The sequence below is a fragment of the Triturus cristatus genome, chromosome 8 (genome assembly GCF_964204655.1).
Source record: "Triturus cristatus chromosome 8, aTriCri1.1, whole genome shotgun sequence".
Taxonomy (NCBI): domain Eukaryota; kingdom Metazoa; phylum Chordata; class Amphibia; order Caudata; family Salamandridae; genus Triturus; species Triturus cristatus.
This window is the reverse complement of record NC_140591.1, coordinates 1,502,688,606-1,502,711,254: the sequence shown is the minus strand read 5'-3', so window position 1 is coordinate 1,502,711,254 and position 22,649 is coordinate 1,502,688,606. Positions and strand designations below refer to the sequence as shown.

General features: G+C 42.6%; 1 long non-coding RNA gene across 2 annotated transcripts in view; it reads right to left on the bottom strand.

Annotated features, from left to right (window-relative positions):
• Positions 1 to 10,825: 10,825 nt before the first annotated feature.
• LOC146806012 (uncharacterized) overlaps positions 10,826 to 22,649 on the bottom strand; it is a 910,525-nt gene continuing 898,701 nt past the window's right edge. For both annotated transcript variants that reach the window (XR_014967539.1, XR_014967540.1), the window contains one exon: positions 10,826 to 11,766. This is a non-coding gene — a long non-coding RNA (uncharacterized LOC146806012). The remainder of the gene's footprint in view (positions 11,767 to 22,649) is intronic.

The following is a 22,649-nucleotide window of genomic DNA, read 5'->3' as shown; positions in this document are numbered from 1 at the left end:
GGGAATGGTGGTTATCAACTGTTTGTTTTGGGGAACGCAGAATATAGGAAATCAGAGGAGGGGGAAAGTCCTTTTGAATTTTTGCAATTTTTTCCTCAAAGAAATCTGCAATTTGGTTACACAAAGTTTCGGAAGGCGGGATTTCGGGCTGGAGAGCTTTAGGGTGAGTAAAGGATTTGACTATGGAGAAGACGGTTTTTTGCTTCTGATGGGCATCGTTAATAGCCTTTGTGTAGTACGCCTTTTTGGCATCCTTTATGCTAGAGAGGTATGATTTCCTCTGTTGAACATAGAGGGCTCTTGAGGCCTCATCATATGTTTTCCTCCATTTCCTTTCTCTTATTCTACAAAGTAGATGGCTCTCAGTTAAGGCCTGGGTATACCAGGGGGCACTAGTCTTCCTTTTAAGGCAGTTCATACGATCGCCTTTAGGGTCAGAATTATCTGAGATGATCTGATTCATCCAGATGTGGAAGTTACGAGAATCGACCGAAACGTCTCCCGTTGATTTTGGGGCCATGGCCAGTGGTTGGGTATCAGGCCTAATACGGTCAATCACCTTTCTCCAATTAAACGAAGCGCAGGGTTGCCCTTTGGATTAAATACTGCCACTGCCACCTTCCATAGGCTGGTAAACCAGATTTTGGCTGGTATGGAGGCCTTCAGTGCTTCTTACCTGGATGCCATAGCTGTATTCAGTAACAGCTGGAAGGACAACCTTTTTCACCAGCAGGGAGTGCTTCAGGCTCTGCAAAATGCAGGCCTGACTATCAAGACCAGTAGGTGCAAGATAGGACAGGGTTCTGTGGTGTACATAGGTTACCTGGTAGGTGGGGGTAAGGTGCAGCCCCCCAGGCCATGATAAAGACCATCATGGCCTGAGAGCCCATAAAAACTCAAACTGAGGTGAGAGCCTTCCTGAACCTCACAGGTTACTGCAGGAGGTTTGTCAAGGGACATGGCACCATTGTTGCTCCCTTGACTGAGCTGACTTCCAAGAACCAGTCCAGAAAGGTGATATGGACAGAGGTTTGCCAGAAAGGCAGGCCATGTGCACAGCCCCTGTGCTCAAGACCCCTGACGTTTCCAGGAACTTTATTGGACACACAGATGACTCAGAACATGGAACAGGGGCAGTTCTTTAACAGCTTAATGGTGAAGGACTAGACCAACCTGTAGCTTTCATCTCTAGGAGGTTACTTCCCAGGGAACAGAGGTGGAGTGGTATTGAAAGGAAAGCCTTTGCTGTGGTCTGGGCACTGAAAAGCTGAGACCTTACTTGTTTTGGACTCACATCCAGATTCGAGCAGACCACAGGCCCCTCAGTTAGCTAATGCAAGTGAGGCTTGATAATCCAAAATTGTTGAGGTGCTCCATCTCCCTACAGGTAATGGAACACAGACCTGGATCAGACTATGCTTATGCTTTTCCACCTTAGGGGGATGTACTCCCCACTTTCAACTAGAGGGACACATGTGTTAAACCAGTCAGCCTGAGGGTGGTATTCCCCCAAACCTTTTGCCTGCTTGCCTCCAATTTTGCTGAAGTCGTTTTTGTTGCCCATAGGACTCTGTGAACTTTACCACTGCAAACCAGTGCTAAAGTGCTTTTGCTCACTCCCCTAAACATGGTTTGATTGGCATATACTTAATTGGCATATTTAATTGTAAAGTTGTATACCCTATACCAAGGGCCTGTAAATGAAATGGTACTTGACCTGCAACTCTTATTGTGCCAGCCACCTAATTAGCAGACTAAAACTTGTCCCAGGCCTGCCATTGCAGCCTGAAGGCAGTGTTTCACTGGCATGTTGACTTGGCATGTGAAACCCCTTGCCAAACCATATAGTCTCCTTTTATTACATATAAGTCATCGCTAAGGTAGGCCCTAGGTAGCCCATAGGGCAGGATGCTGTGTAAGTAAAAGGCTGGACTTGTACTTATACGTTTTACATGTCCTGGTAGTGAAAAACTGCCAAATTTGTTTTTCACTAATGAGAGGCCTACCCCTTTTATTGGATAACATTGGGTGTTCCTTATTAAATTCAATAGGCTGTAATTCCTAATTGAGAGGTGGTGGATCTATCATGTTTGGTACCTATGGAATGGCACTGATAAATCATCCTTAATGGCAAAGCAAGATTTTCCATTACAATTTTAAATATGCCACTTTTAGAAAGTTGGCTTTTTTCTGCTCCTAGCCCTATATGCCTGCATCCTGTCTCTGATATGCATCTGGGGAGGGTGACAGTTGGGATTTTTGTATTCCCCTAGACAGCCAAACACAATGGGAGCTTAGGTGTGACCTGATGGGCCATCCTGACAGGATGGGAAGAAACAGTTGAGCACAGCCTAACAGTTACACCTGAATAGGTGTCCTGTACCCACACAAGGGGCTGCTTACCCCCCTTTAGTGAGTGTGTGGCCAGGGCAGGAAGAGAGGACCTCTGTGCACTTCCCCCACTTCAAAGGCACCAATGGATATAAGTACTGGATGTGTTACACCCCGAACTCAGTACACATCTAGACCTGTGGATTCTCTGCCAGGGAAAGGGACTACTGAAGGACTTCTACTCTGCTGGACTGCTACTGTTGAAGAACTGCTGCCTTGCTGTGATGACCTGCTGCATGCTGCCCTCCTTGTCTGGGTGTGAAGGACTGGACCTACAAAACATGAAACCAGAACCCAGAGTGACTCCAAAAGCAGTATGGTTAGCCTCTTGATATGAATTCTAAAGGACATAAAAGTCTTCCAACCATCTTGCTTCTGTACCTGGACTTTGCCAACAGTGAGTCTGCCATGCCAAGTGGTGCCACCCTAGTCCAGGACCCTTGGAAGTGGGCCTAAGGTGCTCACTCCAGCAGAACCAATGCATCACCGCCACTGCAGAGATCAAAACTGGCACACCATCATTGATGCGTGGCTCTGCACTGAAGCTTCGCGCCGCTGCGGAAATCAGAACAGATGCATCACCACCACAGTGTGGGACAGCACCGATGCATTGCCTCCACTGGGCGGATCTGTACCAATGCATTGCCCTGTTGGGTGGATCAGTACCGGCACTTTGCTGATATTGCAAGGCTCAGAGCAGTGCATCATCATGTGGATTGACACAGGCTCATTGTCCCATCTGCACTCCGCATCCTTGCCATCAACAGAATCCTCAAAGTTGATGCAATCCAGACTAATGTACTTTTGCCCCTTGGGTCAAATCTGGTCCTTGTAGCCGGCCCACTGTCCATCACAGTCTGCCTGAATTTTTCCAGCTATCCCTTGTTAGCAGTCTGTGCATTTTGGCAATATTTTCACTTAAAACTTTAAAAATCAATATGTCCGGTTATACTCATTGGATTTTTGTAATTTTGGTGTCAACTAATTTATTAAAATTAAATAGTTTTTTTCTAAATTGGTTTGGGATTTTCCTTGTGTTGTGGTTTTACTTTATTACTATTTGTGTGCTGCATAAATACTTTAGACATTGCCTCTAAGTTAAGCCTGGCTGCTTGTGTGCAAAGCTCCATAGGGTTAAGCACAGATTAATTTTTTGACTTTTTTTGGTTTACCCTGCTAGACTTTCTGGCTGTTGCTTGTCCAGGGCTCACACCACAGTCAACCAACTACCCAACTTTCCACAAACATTGAGATACATTATCCTGTGAGTTCATCTTAATCCTATCAAACACTGACCAGCAATATGGTTGCCTACTTAGGTGTGGTAGAGACAACTTCAGTGTCTAATATTATGAAATAAATGCATATTACTACATTGCGAGAGAGAGAGAATCAATACAGTACGTAAGTCACTGCTTTCTGCAAATTCCCTTCATAATTTGAATCCACCCAAATTATTTCTATTGTGTTTTGGAATTGCCAGTCCTGGCATACAGAGTATTCCTTCTTTGCTGGGACAGAGCTGGGTGTGTGATCTGCACTAGGTGATTTTAAAGCAGTTCATAACTAGAAAAACACATGATTTTGTATTGATAGTGCAAGTTCTGTTAACTTTACTAACGCCTCGCACATCTATTATGGGATGCAGCGTGAATCTCCAATCTGTGTGCCCCCACTTGGCTCGAGTAGGAAGTGTGCCTGGGCACTCCGCTCGAGGAGGGGGTGTGGGCTTATTGCTGCGCACAATCCAAGGTTCTGTCACCCAATTACCGACTACGGTTAATTCACTTTAAATTTCTGCATCAGGTATATAGAACCCCTGTTTGGCTGCACAGGGCGGGTTTGGGTGCGGATGCACGGTGTGTGAGGTGGGAATGCCTGAGGCCTCCTTTATGCACTTGGCCTGGGAGTCCTTGGAGGTGGCCAACTTCTGGATCAATGTGTTTGATGCGCTGAGTGAAATGTTGGAGCACAGGTTGGAACGATCCCCACTGCTTGCCCTGCTTGGTTATGTAGATTGGCGGCCATGATGCTGCTACTGCTTAAGAGGAGGGTGGCTATCTGCTGGGGACATAAGCGTAGTCCACGCAAAGATGACTGGCTTAGGGACACCGCTTTCTGCCATACCCAACTGTCTAAATTCTGGGAGCTTATGCCGACACAATTACACCCTCACGATATCTGGAAGCCCCTGCAGGACTTCCTGTAGCTCCATCCCAGTGTTCGTGCACCGACCCTGACACCTGTGGTGTGATTGCTCATGATTCTGCTTGCCCATTAGATTGGAATACCTTTTCCCCTGCGTCCGACCAGAGTGCTCACCTTATCTCCCTCGTCATTCTACTCTTGATCCCTCCCTCTTTGCCCACTCTTCCCCCTCTCATCTTCTCCCCTTCTCTTTTCTAGCTGAATGATGGCTGCTGCCCTCTGGGCGACACCCCAGGCAACTAGGAACAAGGACTTTTATGGACTTCCTAATCCTTGGTTGAATTCCCGGGTTTGCAGTCTGCCGCTGCTGTCATTGCCGGTTGTTGATGGGGGGTTTGTCCCTACAGTGATTCTTTGATGTCCCCCCCTCGGGGCAGTATGTCACAGTTTTGTATGTACCCAAAATCACAAATAAAGTTGGAAAAAAAAAACTTTACTAACGCTTTATCTGTTTGCCATTGAAAAAGCTCCCCAAGCCTTTTGACTGGTATGGTAACATTGGAAGAGCTGCACAAGATGGAAGTACTTGGCACTCAGGTGCCTGCTACTGTGAGATGCATAAAGGCCCCAACTTTGTTATGACTGCAATATTTTGCTTAGCCTTCTTCAGCCGTTCTGTGCCATTTATTTCCATCTTGCTGCAATCAGCTCTACTGTCAGGTCAGTAGTGGCCATTTATTCCATCAGGCATTTCCCCAGGGTGCTGGAGCTAGAGGAGGACAGTTTTTGAAAACAGGGGGCTGCGGCCTGTGTCTTCAGCTCCCCAACTTAATGACATTTGGCAAAAAAGAGAGAAATGGAGAGAGAGCAAGATTGGAAAGATAGACAGGAAAAGAGCAGTGGCTGGTTTCAGTTTTTTTGCCAGGGCTGCGTTGGGTTCTAAGTCCACCCACACCTGCAGGATCAGCAGGTCACATGTTTAACTTTAAGGCTGAATGACTAAGCCAGCTTCTCTTCTTATGCTCAAAGCATGCACTTCAGGGATCACCTGAACCTCCAAGGGATGGAGCACAGATCACTCGTAGGATTCACATGAGTCTACTGTGCTGGCACCTGAGAGGTCACACACTGGATGGTCATGTCACCCGAGCTGTGCATCCAGCCTCCTTCCCACATATCAGAACTTAGTTGGTGACGTATAGGCAGGAAATACTGCTGTTAAAACGTTTTGAGTCTGCACACAAGGTCTTCTGCCCTCCGATGGACATTGAAATGGGGCTTAGGGTTTTCATGGAAGGAACAATGTCATGCAGATAGAGAATTTTGGAGCAAACCTTGTCGATTTCCTAAACCCAGAAGGAGACTTTGCTGTATTCATAGGAAAGGACAACAGAAAGCTGACTTTAACCCCTCCCTCTGCATTATACACAGACCAAGCAAGGGTGCTAGTATTCAGAGGAAGCAGTCATGACTGATGGCGAAACCTGTCACATGTCCTCCACTACATCAAAGTAGAACTGTGATGCATGGTTAGAAATATGGAAATGTTCACTCCTTCAATCATTACATGTCAAAGACCCACTAAAGGCACTTATGTCCATCATTCATTCGATTGTATATTAGCTGCACAATATTGCACAGTTATTTTTTGAGACAATGGGTGAGTTTTGCTTCATTGCAATCATGCATATTTTAAACAATACCTACCTGCAGATCATCATTATTATTGTGCACTTTGGCATCACAAGCCAACAAGCAATGGCAAAGCCAATATCTCTGTTTTAAGTGAAAGTGCTTCTTCGTGAGATGCTCAAGCTTCTTTGGGTAACTATGAGAATGAATCAGTTATAGAACGGACCTCTGATTAAGTAATAAGTATGTGTACAGCTGAATGTATCGATGGATGAATAGGTTAGCAAGTGCCTAAGCAGATGGTTACATAGATAAACAAAGGTGAGCCAAAACATTCCTTCACTAGCCCATTCTCTCAAGCACAAATGCTTGTTTCAATATATTTGGATTCAACGTTCCTTGCAGTCTAGCCTAGTGGCACTTCTAGAGACTGTGATACTATTACTCTCCAAAATTGCTCCTTTTGACTGTGTGTCTATTTCAAAATGTGCCAGTGAGGAGAACTATTGTTTCAGAAAATGTGGAGAAAACACCAAAGTGCTGATTTATCAACACCTTTTGCTGGTGAAAAGCCACACAACATAACACAACACTTCAAAGTCTTGACACACTATTTACTTTCCAAAAGTACCCCTAAAGGTAACAAAAAAAGTGATTTGCGCCCGCATGCACTACTGTGTGTCCCATGGATGGTACAAGGCCATTCCCAGGTTACCACCCAGGATTTTTGACTCAGAACCCTATATACCAAAATTGGTAATTAAGGCTTTGCACCAAAAAACAATACCTTCTTAAAGCAGTTGTTATGTAGGAGAAAAGATTTTATTTCAAGCTTCATGTGCATGTGCGCTGCACTGTATAGCACACATAGAATGCGTGAAAAAGTTGTCTAAGCATAGGGTTTTATACAGGCAGATTATTGTTATAGTGCAACATTTATGCAACACAGGCATGATTGTGCGGTAAGCACTGCACCCCTTTATTACTGTTTGAAAGTTTTGCAAAACAAAAAACCTGGGGAAAATATATATTGTTTGGTAAATAATGGGACATGTCATGCCTTATTTTACCGGCAAAATGTGTTGTTTAGTGTTATTTATTGCAACTGATAATCTCTGATCCCTGCAGTGTCAGAATATATTCGGTGCGAGATCCCTCCCTTTTCCATGTCAAGTGTAATGGTGGTGTAAGTAAAATATCACTGCTGAGTTCATTAGAGTCCAAATGTCAGCATGAGTCAATTCTAAGTCTAGGGGGGTTCTCCTAACATTTTGAGCCCAAGCGTAATCAACATATCCATCTTCAAAATGTTGAAGACAAGGGGAATCACAGGGACATTTTATGTAGTCCTGGCTGAAATGTTAATTGCTATATAATTCAAGTAGTTTCAGGATTTCACATTACACTTGTTAGTTGAAGTTCACAAAATGATGCCAATATGCCACTTAGCCTAATTATGCGCCATTTGCGAAAAATATTTACTACAAATGCAAGCACACAGTCCAACAGGAGGGGTTGTTTTTAGCAATGCTTTTGTTTTTTTGCAGTATTCTTTAGATCAAAGTGCATCCTCACTTCAAATATTGATGTGAGGACTCGTTTTCAATTAACATATTAGGCTGACTGATGGATTTGAATTCTACATCGTTAAGCATAATTTCAAACACTTTTGCTAAAATTTCAAGTAGTTACGCGATAACATGTTAAGCAAATTTTGCGCTAACCTAATCACCTAAATTCTATGCCATGCAAACAAAACAGAGGGATGTATAAAATTGGCTGAGGAAGTTATGCACTCAGAAACACAGCATATGGCTTAAGGGCTCACAGATGTTGCTCACATTTTCTGAGCCTATTCTTCAGATGACTGCCCAAAGACAACCAGCAACCATGACAAACTTAAATCCTGTAATCATCCCTGGACTGAGTCCAGGGTCAAACATCACTGAGATCACGTAGACTCTACTTCTAAACGCGCACACGTGGTATTTACACCCGTTTTTTCACTAAAGCCATTTGACAGCAGAACAAAAATAGTCTAGACAACAAGCAAGGTTTGCCACGTCTGCTTTAGGCTCAGCAAGTCATTACTTTCATCATTTTGTAAATATATATCCCCTGAGGTTTAGCAGTTGCTTCTTTGAGGAGAACACAGTTCACCTTCCTAAACCACATCTTTTTTTAAACCACTTCTTTTTTCCATTTCTGCTCTTGGATTGTTGGCAGTATTCAGTTTATGTTTTTTATTTTGCATCTCATCTTGAAATGCGTTCTTTTGTGAGAATTACTTTCCTCTATTAGAACCTAGCATTCGTGAGTACCAGAAGCTGTCACTGCTGATGCTATTATATTTGCAATCACATTTAATGAAAAATGGGCATGAAAAAAATGAACAAGCATTGGTATAGCCAATAGGTCTCGCTTTTGGGACCTTATACGTGTTTAGCCATGCAACAGTTGATGTTGTTGCACCAAGGATATTGTGCTGCAAAACTAAATACTTATAAGGTCCCAAAAGCGAGACCAATTGACTATGCTAATGCTTTTTGTTTGTGCGACTTGAAGTTGTTGCATGGGAGTGCTGTTCAACTGCTCGGAAATATTTCTGCAGTTTGTTTTTGGTTCTGGCGTGCTGCGGCATGGCCATGAATGAAAGATAAAGGGAGAGGCAGAGACTGGCGCTTGAGAGAGAGGCAGGGACGGTCAGTGGAAGAGAGAGAGAGGAAAAGCAGAAAAGAGGCAGAGACAGGCACAGTGTGAAAGTCAGAGAAACTGGGGCACAGAGAGAGGCCGAGGCAAGTTGTGGAAAAGATAGAGACAGACAGCAGAAAAGACAAACAGGTAAAGATAGAAAGACGCCCTGGAAAACAGAGAGAGGCAGAGACTGAGCCTTGTGGAGAGATGGACCCACCTTTGAAAAAGGCAGCGACAGACACAGTTCCCGTGTTTTTCCACGTGTCCACTTAGGGTGCTCCGTGTGTGTAAGAACACCTTCTTCCTGTTTCAATGACATGGCGTCAGACTGGAATGTTAGCAGGCAGGCCTCTTCATGTTGATAAAACACAGGACACCCGCATTGGCATTCCGCGCCGTCCAAAGTAATTGTCCTTCTATGTGCGACGGGGAAAAGCGCCAGACATTTCTAATCTTTCTAAAAAACCAAGGAATGTTCTAGAAGTTTGTGCTTTACATTAATGACGCATTTTAGCAAGAACAAGTTCACAAGGGCCCACTCCACAAAGAGCCATATATTTCACCCTGGCCAGAGTTGTGTGTGCTGAAGTGTTTGCATATATCCCCTTTGGTGGCACTTTTACAACTTGTTATGCCTGAGAAGTTATGCATAAAATGTGCAGAGAAGCCCCCTCCAGGCCCTCGCCATACTGAAGACATTACAGCGCCATGTTGCATTGTTGCGTGTTTGGCACAAAGTAAACACAAACAGAATTTGCACGTTTTAAGTTCCCGTGCCTCACAATATATATCCGGCTAACGTCTCACTTCCTTCTAGTGGATCTGCCTCCCAAGTGCGTGTGATATTTAATATATTGCACTTGTGTACAAATGTGAGTTGGAAAATATTCTATTACGACAGGGGACACTTAGTTCTTTTTACGTGGCTCACACAAACCCATGCCAGATTTTGTTGCTTTCACGTGAAGTTTTGTTCCAGACCTCCTGTAAACATCACTACAATCTCGCTTTCCTGCGGTGGCTGCTTTTTGCAAAAGGGGCCGCTTCATCTGACAGCATTAAACATAAACTGAAATGCAAACTTTTTCACAGACATCCGGGCCTAAAGTGATTAAGAGTTGCACTGTCGCTTCCAGTTAGAACTTTGCCCACGAAAAACCTTAGTACCGACCAGCTTCAAACCCCAAAACACGGGGTGACAGAATCCAGACCACAAATATAAGGTCTGTAAAATAAAATAACAAGCATGCGCAGTAAAAACAAAAATGAAAGTTTGACGAGAGGCAGCAGGGGGAGGGGAGAACGGAGGGGGCCTGCGCCTGTTTCCCTTGCGTTTTCCTTGCGGGAGTGAGCAAGGGCACCATATGTTTGCAAGTTAATTACAAACATATGGTGTCAAAGCTCGCTCCTGCAAGGGAATCGCCAAATGTGCATGCGTTGCCATTGAAAATTGTTTTAGGGCAAAAAGCGAATCGATTACAAAAGGTCTTTTTCCTATGCAGCGCATGTGTGCTGGTTAGGCCAGACCTATAAACAACTCCTTTCCCCTTTATACCTAAATTTTTTAAGTGACTCCTCAGCTCTATCGGAGTTATTATTCCTAATCATCGTGCGTTTTGTGCAAAGTAGGGAAGCATAAATGAGGCTGCATGTTTCTGACAATGACCCACTAAGATTAGTCCCCACAATGCAGTTGTTCATGAAAAAACAATCAACATTCAAGCCTCACATATTAAAAATTCAATTTAAAACAGACATATCCAGAGTCAATCAATAATACACAGTTGTGCGTAAAGAGTAATTAATATAAATCTGTCTTTACCATAGTGATTTCCGATGCTAGCATCTAGGCTGTGATAAGAAAGGCTAGTTAGCAAAATTTTCAACAAGTAAAACACACCCTACTTCAAAATTTGCACCCTCATACTACAGGGATGGTACAGATATACAGAAAGCACCATTTTGCAAGGTATATTTTATTGCATATAAGCGACCAATGTGATTCAGCAGCACACAATGAAAATACAGTTTTCCTGTGCATCAAATGATGAAGTCAGTAGTGATAAAAGTGTAACAATTACACTTTATTGTGTATTATAAAAGACTGCATGTAGAAAAAAAGTTTCAGTTTTTCATCACAAAAAGACAGACATTGGAGAAACTACAGGAGACAGAGAAACACTTTAGCACAGGCTGGTAGTATAGCATTTGTTCGAGGGTTAAACAAATTTCTGTTGTTGGCACACCACACTAATAAATTATATGAGGGACGATACATAGGTTTGGGGACCATGTGAATCACAAAGGACAGGGTCCCATGGCAAATAAAGAAAACTTTCACCAGACAATATTCAAAGTCAAAACTATAAAGGTTTATTCAAAATTTAATAGACATTTTAGAAAGCAAAAATATTGATAAGTTAAGCAGTTTAAATCAGCATCAATGTATATCATAAGTCAAGCGAAATTTTCTAAGTATACGTTGTGCGAGAGGACAGAAATTAAGTCTGCTTAAGGACAATAATCACAATGTTCTGTAAGTTTAATTTAAATATATAGACTGTGAAGGAGACTGTTTTAGAAGAAATAAGTTCAAGGTCTGTCATGCATCCGAAATAGGGCATCTTTATAGGTTTCAAATAGTGAAAGACACGCTTGCAACATGGTTTCAAATGAGATAATAAAGACAACAACCAATACATTTTCAAAAATACATAATGCATTAATTGCCACATTGTTAGAAATGTCTTCAGAATGCATCACTTATGCTAAACCTTAACCTCAAACAGGTGAACTAAACTATGTCTTTGCACATATTAAACAGAGTCATTCACAAGAACAGGAAAATCCATGATTTGTTGAAGGAGTGAATATAGTCAGGGTTCATCTTCATCCAAGACGCTACAAGTGAAACAAAAGAAATTACATTTGAGTTCAGCACAAAAGCACCAAATGAATCCTGTTTTGACTATTTGTTGTTACCGAGAAAGAATTTAGGCAGGCCTTTTAAATGTGAAGAATAAAAAGTATTTTTTTGTGTTTGCAAAACAAGTGCCAGTATTAGGAGTTTAAGGCACACTTACATTAACTGGAGGCCTGATTATGCTAACTTAACAAATATAAATAAGCATTACATCCTAATGAATACATTTTCTCTTCCAATAAAAGAGGTGAATTAGTAGAGACATGATAAAGGTCTACAGACTAGTGGTCTCTTACTACAATTATCTCTGCCATAACAATCAAAATCGTTTTTGAAATCTAATTTGCAGCAAAATGTTATCTTACAAAACATGCATGGACCCAAATTATGATGGCTCCTACACATCAGGCAATCGTTTGTTTGAACTAACAAAAAGCGTATTGCTGCAGATGTAATATATCTAGGTGTCATGCCTCTAAAATATTGAAAAGTTTGATTAAGTGACACATATCAAGTAAACACAATTATCCAAGTGTATCAATACAAGCTACAGTTAGGACTGGAAGACAGTATATTGCTTTGTTTCACACATCTCACTAAACAGATATGATAGTTTGATATTAGCTTTTTATAATGGAAGATATTCAGCAAGGTACACATAGACCCAATTTGCCATAACATCTGTAACACTAATGGGCATTGTGTGGTATTCCGATGCAGGAATATTGTAGTGGAATATTGGATTGCATTGTAAGCAGGTGGATGAGGAGACTGGAAGGTTCTATTCTAGGCAGTTGTACATGGACCTTGTAGCTGGGCTGTTGGATGTGAGATGCTCCTAATTAAAAACCTGATCTATCTGTTCATGGAAGGCGTAATCTTTACTGTGGCGACAACTGGGCAGAATCACCTCCACATCACTTCCACCTCAGACTTGTATTACTGGTTTTCTAGACCGAGCTGAAACCGACATGTTTAACTCTTGGCAACATTTATGCATGGCATCGTGCCTGTACTTCTATTACATGATTTCTTTCTCTATTTTCTGCTGATTTCTGCAGTGTATTTTCGGGGAAAAGACTTCCACCCGTGCAGCGTATTTTCAAAGAATTGACTTTCTCCTTCAACGCGAGTGTTAATAGCCCATGACACTCCTTGGTGTGCACTCATAGTTATGATTCTGTTGGAAGTGTGTGCACATGCCAGCTGCTCCATGCACCATGTGTTTTTAGGAAACAGACTTTCATCTTCAGCGTGGGCGGTAATAGCTCATGACACACTTAGGTGCAGCCTCGCAGTCAAGATTCTGTTTGGGGTGTGTGCACGTGTGAACTGCTCTATATGCACACTGTACCTGCATTGCAGGTCACATGTGGCACAGGAAATTTCTTTGACTGCCCAAACTGTGATTCCACATAGTATTGCAAGGAGGAATTAAAGAATAATTAACCCAACTTTATTAGAACTCACGTCCTCTCACTTTTGACTTTGTGTGAAACAGTCACAATATTTGAAGTACACGCATTGGTTTTTAAACTCCTCCTGGTCACGGGACTACCCCAATTGAAACTAGTCTGCAAACAACTAATTGCATACAGTCTCTGGAACCTGCAGAGTGTCTTGATGCAATAGTCTACATATGACTTCCATAAAATAGAGTCTAGACCACGAACAACCCTTTGTATAACTCTGGTAATCACAAGTACTGCAACTAAAACTGCTGAGAAACAACTACTTGGGTTACAAGACACACAGGAAGTAAATATTTTTGTATTCTTCACCAGATTTATTAAGTGGATGTGCTACTATTTAACTGGTTCTTTTTTACTAAATCTTTTAGATTTAGTGTCAGAAGAGGGGTAAGACTAGGATCTGTTGTAGCCCCCAATCTCTTCTCCCTCTATGTGAACGGGGTTGATAAAGAGCTTCAGAAGCTAGAAGCTGATGCACCAAAAATCAGATGCCGATTCACTCCGGTGCTCCTTTATGCCGACGATCTGGTCCTGATGTCTAGAACCGCTAACAGTCTGCAAAAACTGATCGCTGGTTTTGTAGGATATATGGAGTTCAAAGATCTCAAAAGTAAATTTGGCAAAAACTGTTATCATGTTATACGGAAGAGGTAGACCCAAAAAGAAATCATTCCATGTCAGGGAACAAAATTTAATAAAAGTAAAGTAATTTTCCTATTTGGGGTACTTTGGGTGTACTTTTCTCAAGCTCCGGTCCTTGGAAACCCCACCTGGAACTAGCAAAGTTACAACTTGCTAGATCAACTGAGGCTTTGTTCAGGTTTGCTAGAAAAGTTGGCAACAAACCTATTTGTGAAATGTTGCAACTCTATAGGTGTACATTTCTACCTTCAGCTACCTATGGTGCAGTCCTCTGGGGGGCAAGGTGGCAAAATATCCTGCAAACTCAGGAAAATCTATTTTTGGCCAGGTTATTTTATGTACCACGTGCTACATCCACTTTAATTACTCACAGAGAACTAAGTGTTACTTATGTGGAAGATATCATTGATTTAAGTGTGATTACCGGCTGGCACAACATCTGGAGTAAACCAGCTATGAAATTCTCAAGAGAAGTGATCAATGACTTGAGCACTGTAATATAATTCCCTGGCTGACACATGTCAATAGGTTAATAATTGAAGTCGATCTAGATTTCCAAATTTAGATTCCAGCAAATATGCTACAGTTTAGCAAAAAAGAACTAAAAGCTATGCTTACCGCTAAACGAAGAGGAGAGCAGGAGTTTAAAGAAAGCCGAAAACCTTGGTAATCAATTACCTGGAACAAACCTTATAACCTGGACTGCAGGGCTACCTTGTGATGGTCATAGATGTTCAAAAAAGATTCTACCTTACTAGACTTTGATTAGGCATTGCAGCCATTCCAAAAAGAGACATGTGGTCCAATAGAATCCCTAGATACCAGAGTGATGTAGTGTCAATACAATCTTCAATGCACTTTATTCTTGTCTGTGGTTTTTACAGTGAAATTAGGAAACGTATTCTGTGCCCTGTCAAAGAATTTCACAATGCACCAGGATGATTATATGCTTTTATGTAGCCTTCAGTCTGAATATACCTGCTATGCTTTCTCCCTTTATATTAGTGGTGCTACAAGAGTACGGAACATTCACTCTATATGACAATTTGATGTATGAATATGATTAGTTACGTTGCTATATATTGTGTTTTTATCCTCTTTTCACCAACACTTTACATTTTATATTTGTAAACATTCTTGCTTTTATGTGTTTTTTTAAAAGTGGTTCTTATTCTCTACAAAATAAAATCCTGGTAGATGTATTTAACTTTGTATTCTTTCTATGCTTTTATGATTACCAATCGAATAAAGCTAAATTCGACTTGACTTGACAAAGTAAGACAAGAGCTATGGTTAAAGGATGATCCCACATTGAACAAGGTTATTTCCATTGAATAATGTGAGGAACATTCTTTGGCTTGGATACAAAAAACAGGAAGATTGATGTCTACAAAGTGGGGTTGATAGAAGAGGAAGTGAAGAGCAAAACTACCCAGCTTGCAATAAAGAAAGTTAGGGGTGCATGTTACAGATGCTGTAATACTGGACATATTGCCTCTTTCAAAAAATGTCCGGGTCAAAATGTTGCCTGTAAACTATATTCTGAAAAAGGGCATTTTGCCAAATGTTGACATTTACAAAGAGGGTCTTCGAAAATTAATGGTATATATTCAGAACTAAATTAAGTTATGGAGGATTGTTTCTTATCTGTGTCTACTGAAGGAGAGAAGATAAAGCACCTGAAATACTTTATTCCAATTAAGGGTTTGTTTGTAGAAGCTCTAGTAGACACAGGAACATCGCTCACTTTGATATCTAATGAAGTGTTTGACAATGAGTTGTGTGATAGGTACCTCTTAAAGATCCTGATGTCGTGCTTGGAGGTTATGCTAGACAAACCATAGAATGTAGGTTTTTTTTAAGCAGAAGTCAAATTTCATAGCAGCAAAATTAGCAGCAATGTGTATGTTCCTGTCAAAAGGGACAGCATCTTGAGTCGGCCTCACCAAAAGGATCTGGGAATCTTATTAGATCTGCACACTGAGAATAACAGAATGCACTCCAGGTTGGTGAACCAACATTTATAATGCTCAACGGCGTTGAAGGCGTGCAACCTTAGTGCATGCTCCGTCCGTGCACATTAACTGTGTGTATCCCAAATTGAAGCCTCATCAGTTCCCCTCACAAGATGCACATCCATATATAAGAAAGAATTCTGAATATTCAATCTGTTTATCATATTTTTATTCTAAACTTTCTCCATCTTTGATCCAGAAATTTCCATGTTTACTAAATGTTTCTATTTTACTCTAGCTTCCCATAAAAAAGGCCCAAACAACGATATCCCTTGGGAGAATACCATAAAATACAACACTAAATGAGGTTCTCTTAGATCCTAAATATTGTTGCATTTGCGATTATCTCTCATAATTATGGCACCTGAGGCACGTTGGTATTTCTATAGAATTGGCGATTATTTTCTCACTCTTTGCTTCGTTATCTTTATTTATAGCTCATGTTCCCCCTGTGGTCACTACTGATCATACTTATTTTAGCTAGCAGTACTATTTAATCCATTTCCCTGATTACTATACCCTTTCCCACTCCATAGGTATCTTGTTTTCATGAACTCTAAGCCTCTAGATCAGTGCTCTTCCATCGTAGATATGGTTAGACTTATTGTAACTGGCAGGTTCCCTTGTGTTTTCCATCAGTTATTGTAGCTATCGTTATTCGAAGTATCATGGCCCGGGCCCGGGTCTCTTCCTGCATGAAATATGACCAGTTAGCAGACTAGTTTTTTTTTTCTTTTTTGTTTGCTCCGGTCTATGTTCCTGGTACGCTGTACCACGTGACCAGGATATCTGCATCCAGTCCGCCATGGCGATCTTTGGAGCACCAATATATAGACGCTGTATTCACCTGCTCTTTTCCACTCATTTTTGGAGGCAGCACAGGAGTCGTTTTCATCTCATGACGTGTGAGTATTGGATTACTACCTACCCGAAATCATCACAGATCTAATCTAGTTAGCGCACCACTATGGTACCATCCGCGTTATCTTAGTCTGGTCGCTTTTCTGCTTGTTGTGTATATTAGCTATTTAATAAATACGCGTTTTTTGATCCCGCATTAGACATGCATCACGCAGCTCGTTGAGCATGAATTCCCATTTGCTGTGATTAAAGTTTAGATTATTTTTGCTTTGCATTTATCAATGGCCTGTTTCTTTCACTTCATTTGCCTCCACGAATGACATGCTGTAATCTATAGCCATTTCTTCATTGAATATATACTAGAATTAGTCATTTACATAGGAGTCTATCTAGCCTCTAGTTCTAATTTTTGGCTACATTCAACAGGTATCGTGCGGAGCAGCAGTTTACACCATTCTAACAGGCATGTCTCCATCTTTAAGCATCCATTGTCCTTGATGTAGCAATCTTTATACATGATACACCCCAATATAACAGGTACTTTCACATCTACATATGACTTTGATAATCTCTTTAGTACACATGAGAAGTTAACTCTAATAGCCATATTGTCCATGTCTCTTTCAGGTTTAGAATGTATTGCTGCCTACCTACTGTTTTGATTTTATCTACTGTTGGCTTCAGCATTCCACATACGATTCTTGTTTTGCAGACGTCTTGGGCTCAAGCGTCTCCGTGTTTGGCATTATGATATCCATTTCGTAGAATTGATTTTATCCAGGTATATGAGTAATTACATCCAACCAAGTCCTTATCCCTGGTCTTCTTATTTGTCGCTCCAACTAGCTTAATCACATTTTATCATATATCATTCTTTCTAGAGATATATATAAGGGACACTGCTGTATACCCTTTGTCGGACCTTTACAAACATCCTTGTTTGGGCCATACAAAATTGAGGAAAGGTATCACTACTTTATATCTCAACCATAAAATGTCGTTAGGTTGTGAGAATATCTTGAACATATAATTTAGAGATTCTCTTTATTCTCATATTCCCCTCCAGTGTCTTGGTTCACTTCTATCGCTGTGGACCAGATTTATCAAGGGCTGCACTATTTGTTGTTTCTAGGTAAGCGCCTAGTTCCTAGTTTTTATACCCTTCACTTTTGTCTTGGCTAAATCTTAACACTTTGGGTCACCTATCTTTTCGGTTTAATTATTCACTTCACATTTGGGTTATATATTTTCAATTTCCTTTTAGTCACTTTATCATCTTTCTTCGTTTCTCTTTCTTTTCTTTATCCCTTTGGTCCGTGGACTATTTTTCTAGATCAAATGAAACTGTTTAGCATCTTCAATTATTTTGATGTACTTTGCGTATTGTTATATCTTTGGACTCTGTGTACTTGAATACAATTCAGGCTCTGTTTTGTCATGTTATGTGTGTAGTCCAGTTATGTTATATGGTTTTCTATGTTTCTCATGCAGAAAATCAAGTGGCTCCTCCTGAAGAAGGCGTTTTTTGTTACGCCGAAACACGCGTAGAGACTTACTTCTCCATCTACTTAGATTTATCCACCATGTATTGTTTGTGAGACTTACATCTCCATCTACTTAGATTTAGCCACCATGTATTGTTTGTTTATGTAATGCTTATAGGTCTTTCTTACAACAAAAGATTTTGTAATATAATATACGCATGACCTTATTAATAATCATGTCATTGTATTGTCATTTGTTTTTTGATGTAGTGTTTATAAAAAAATAAAAAAATACATCTTTTTTAAGTTATGATAAAGAATAAAATGCATTGTTTTTAAACATATTCTGGTAGTACACCGAGTCCTTGTTCCGATGTTTATCACTTGATTTTCGCCAGGTGTTGTGTTGCCTAGGAGCTATTTCTTTCAGAACTAAATCTTTTTATCTCCATGTTTTACGTATGCCCATCCAGGCTTTTCAAAGCAGCACAAAGGGGGTTCAATATTCCTAATAACACAGTGTCATGTACCCATTGCATTTCGGGTTAGCTCCCTTCCTCTGGGGTAACTAAAATACAACCTAACTTTAACTCGCATACCCGCAATGAACTGCTGAAGACTTCACATACTGCATCACTCATGACATGGTCAGTGACATCACTCATGACATCTCAAATGACATCATTGTTGATATCATCCTCAGAATCTCTGAGGCACCCACTCACACCCCAATACAATCTTTCATACACCCGCTCCAACTTTCACACTACCCTTCTCAAAACCATTGACACAACCATACCAGTACTTACATACCCACTCCCTTATTAATAGGTCTACAAACACATCTATTCACTCAACCATACAGACACTCATGCACCCACTCACTCACTAATACAGCCACTGACATATCCACTCATTCACCCAAACAGCCACTCACACACTGTTAGACACTCAGAACTACTCACACACCTGCTCACTCACGCATAAAGGCAATCACACTGCCACTTACTCACCTATACTGTTATACATGCACCATCTCACTTATTCACACAGCTACTCCCTCCCACCTCCCCTTCTTATGGCGGTCGTTGCGCGGCCGCGCCGAAGGCACGTCCAAGGCAAGCCCGTCTGCACCCGTCCGTGCCTGGTCCGCGCCCAGCACCAGAACCCCTGGATCCCGAAGCCACCACAACAGCAGACTGCACTACGACTCCGTCAGCCTCCACGCACTCAACCCTGGATGACATCACGCCTGCTACCATGCCACCCCAAAGCGCACCCAAGGACCCTTCACCTGCCAGAACTGCAACTACACCAGCATCCGGCCCGACAAACCACCAACCAAAGAACCCAACCACCTCCGATGCATCCTCCTCAACACCCGCTCCACCCGCCGGCACGCCGTCGAACTCTGGGACCTCCTGGACTCAACCACCCCCGACGTCGCCTTCCTGACGGAGACCTGGCTGGACACCACCTCGGCACCAGACATCGCCACTGCCATCCCAGAGAGCTACAAAATCTCCCGCAGAGACCGCATCAACAGAGTAGGAGGGGGAATCGCCATCATCCACAAGGACACCCTCTGTGTATCAACCAACACGGATGACACCCTCACCACCGCCGAGCACATGCACTTCCAGATCCACACCGACCCCAACACCACCCTCAGAGGAACACTCGTCTACAGATCACCCGGACCCTGACCACAGTTCTGCGACACCATCGCCAACTTCATCAGCACCCAGGCCATCACCTCCACGGACTACATACTCCTCGGGGACCTGAAGTTCCACCTCGAGAACAACAACGACGTCAACTCCGCCGCCCTGATCGCCAACCTCGCCAACCTCGGACTCAAACAGCTCGTGACACCACCCACCCACGCCGCTGGTCACACACTGGACCCCATCTTCACCGCAAGCCCCCACGTCTCCTTCGACCACACCACCGAACCCCACTGGACAGATCACAGCTGCGTCCACTTCACCTTCACCACACACCACCGCACCCAACAGATGCCACGCCGCCGCTGGGGCAAGGTCACCGAGGACCAACTGACCGCCACCCTCACCCTGGGACCTCCCGCAGATCCCACCGACCCCAACACCGCCGCCACCAACCTCAGACAATGGATCATCGACTGCGCCAACACCCTCGCCCCACTCAAGACCTCCACCACTAACCACTCCTGCAAGAAGGCCGCTTGGTTCACTGAAGACCTCCGGACCTCGAAGCGCAACTGCCGGAAACTGGAGAAGAACTGGCTCCACGACCAAACACCAGACAGCCACTCAGCCCACAAGAATGCCATCCGCAGACACCACCAACTCATCAGAACCGCCAAGAAGACCGCCTTCAAGGACCGCCTAGACAGCAACGCACACAACAGCAAAGAGCTCTTCAACATCGTGAAAGAACTCTCCAACCCCAGCTCCAACACCAACAACATCCCACCCTCACAAGACTTATGCGACTCCCTGGCCACCTTCTTTCACCGCAAGATCACCGACATCCACAACAGCTTCAACACCGCCACCCCCGCACCCGTCGTCGAGACCGCCACTGCTGAGAACACCACCCGCACCAGCCGGCTGACCACCTGGTCCAACGTCAGTGACGAAGACACCATCAAGACCATGAACTCCATCCATTCTGGATCCCCATCTGACCCATGCCCCCACCACGTCTTCAGCAAAGCCTGCACATCCATCGCACCCCACCTCCGGAAGACCATCAACATCTCCCTCGAGACAGCAACATTCCCGGAGAGCTGGAAGCACGCCGAGATCAACACCCTACTGAAGAAACCCAAGGCGGACCCCAAGGACCTCAAGAACTTCCGACCCATCTCCCTGCTCCCCTTCCCGGCGAAAGTTATCAAGAAGATCATCAACAAACAGCTCACCCGCTACCTTGAAGACAACGACATCCTGGACCCAACCCAGTCCGGCTTCCGCAGCAACCACAGCACAGAGACGGCCCTCATCGCCGCCACCGACGACATCCGAATCCTCATGGACCTGCCGCCCTCATCCTCTTGGACCTGTCAGCAGCCTTCGACACGGTCTGCCACCGCACCCTAACAGGACGCCTCCATGACGCCGGTATCCGAGAGAAGGCCCTGGCATGGACCACATCTTTCCTCTCCAGCAGAACCCAGAGCGTCCGCCTCCAACCCTTCCACTCCAAGACCACAAGATCATCTGCGTCGTCCCTCAGGGATCTTCCCTCAGCCCGATGCTGTTAAATATCTGCATAAAAAACAACAAAAATGCCAATACTGATACTTTTCTTTCTATACGCGAATGAAAACAACATGAACCTTTAGACCACTGTTTCCGTCAATTTAATCAATCAATTTTTTGATTCTTTTTTATATATACACCATAAGTTTTGTGATTTTTCAAAACTTCAAGCACATATACAAAAATATATGACTGCAAACATGTATAAATTACATTCTAATTCTTACCATACTCCATCCATTCTTATCATTCGTTTCATATCTTCACTCATTCACTACTCATACCAAACTGAAGAGTCTCAGACAAACATGCTCTCATCAATCAAAAACTGCATTTCACCAATTCTAAAAAATTCTTTTTTCATAACGACCATAGAATAGTATTGAACAAAGTCATCACTATGTATGATACTTTCAAAACAATTTCTAATTCTTATGGCCAAAACCAAGGTCTACGCGTTTCGAACCCCTTCCAATACCGGGGCTCTCATCAGTACCTGTAGACTGAAACACAAACAAATATCTTTTTCAGTATAACTAGATACCTAGATTCACTTTTTGCAAAAAACAACCAATGGTCTGAATTTCTTTACCTCAGTCTAGTGATGGATAGATCAGCCGATCTTGAACCCAGTAGTTGCCTGAGTCTGAAAAGACACAACCAGACAGACAAAAAGAGAGAATCACCATCAAAAGCTAAATACTAATATGGTCTCACATTCGCTCAAATGCCATCCTTCATTACTTACATTATGTGTGTTTTCTGAGGGATAGAACGTGTCTTTTTATAATTTTAGTTGTTTCGATCGCAGTTCCGATCGTTATCTTTATATATTCAGTTTTTTAGGTGGAACATGCTATCTTGTTTCCAACTGGTGCCGTGAATATGGGAAAGAATACAAAAAAGAATGCAAAAAAAGAGTTTGAACCCATTTCTTTGTTGTACTAGGTTACACGGTATTTCATGGGACTACTAAAAGGGACGCGTACCTTAGTGCAGTGGATGTCGCTCTTCTCACTTTAGGCTGTAATCCAACTAGCGTACGCTGATTCAACACATTGTTACCAACTAGAAAGATATAAATATGGGCATTGTTTTAAATCAAATGCTCTCTTGTCGGAAGTAGGACTCAACCTAAT